Source organism: Apis dorsata, unplaced genomic scaffold, assembly GCF_000469605.1.
Source record: "Apis dorsata unplaced genomic scaffold, Apis dorsata 1.3 scaffold_1083, whole genome shotgun sequence".
Classification (NCBI taxonomy): domain Eukaryota; kingdom Metazoa; phylum Arthropoda; class Insecta; order Hymenoptera; family Apidae; genus Apis; species Apis dorsata.
Window position 1 is genome coordinate 64,932 of NW_006264181.1, and position 1,595 is coordinate 66,526.

The following is a 1,595-nucleotide window of genomic DNA, read 5'->3' on the forward strand; positions in this document are numbered from 1 at the left end:
AATAATATTTATTCTGCATAAAATAAAAAAAATATTTATTCAAATTAATAATTATTTCAAAATTAAAAATTATGTAAGGAATCTTTTTTATTTATAAAATCAAATAAATATTTTAAATAGTATTTTATTTATTTTAAAAATTATTATTTTAAATTTTTCACAATACGGGTCAATGAAATATTTTTATACAAATATTTTTATTTTTTATTTCAAATACTATTAGTCACCTACATAATACATATATGTATTAATAAAAAGTTTAGATAGATAAATTTTATTAAATATTTACATTTGTTGAATCTTACTTGTTAGCAATATGAAATATCGACAATAACCACAGGTGCTTCAACGAGCCTTCGAAATATTTGATGAAGGTCGCCTTGTTTGATATGTTTCGGAATAAAAGTTTCAACAAAACAATTATTAGATGCGTAGACCCGATTTCACAAGCATTATGCAACAGATACATATAAAAAGAACTTTACATTGCATGGAATAATATAATATTTCGGATATTCGTTTAAAAGAATTACAAAGCAAAGACGAATTTCTTCATGATTAACGAAATGATCATTCCTAAATAATAGAAATATGTATGATGCAATATAGATATAGAACATATGATTTTAAAACATTTTGATAATTTTTAAATTTTATCACAAAATCTACTGTCTGGAATAATGTTTGGCAAAAGAATGTTTCGTAAAACGATAATAAACATATGGTAATATTCAAGTTTAAATAAAAAATGTAGAAATGAAAATATAAAAAAAAAAATAAAAATTTCCATTCATTTCGTGGAAAGTTATTCTTATTTAAGTATTGATTCGTTTTTATTTTATTTTTTGAACAAATTGAAATTGAGAATAAAAATATTACAAAAGAATGTATCAAAAAAGGATAAAAATTAAGTATACATAATCACTTTTCATGATAGATTATGTATACTTAATTTTTATCCTTTTTTATACATATCACTTTTCATGATAGATATGAGTAAAAATAAATTAAAATAAGTATATCGTTATCATAATTGATTATTTTATCTCACAATCGCAATTTAACATAATACAATAAGATTTGATTAAATATTTCATTCTTTAAAAAAAAATCAACGTTTATTAAAAATTTATTATTAAAAATTTATATTATAGAAAGATTGTTGATTAAGATTTTAAATTTGCATTAATATTTTAAATGTTATATTCTTTTTAATGAAAAAATATATAGTAATATCATATAATATTCAGACAATTTAAAAAATATTATTTAATATTACAATTTAAAAATATAATTTTTATAAAATATTTTTGTGATATTGTGTATTATCATTAGAAAATGCAATTTTTATAATTAAAATAATTCAACTGTTTTTATTTCAAATTTTTAACATATTTATGCATTAAGCATAATATAAATTATTGTAAATAGTTTATTTACAATAAAATTGACAATAAAAAATATATTTAAAATATTTTTTTTGTTAATTTTTATTGAATTATTTGCTTAATTTAATACTTAATAAATTTTTATATTATTTATTAATATTAATTTTTAACAAGTATCAAAATAAATTAATAAAAAATTAATAAAAT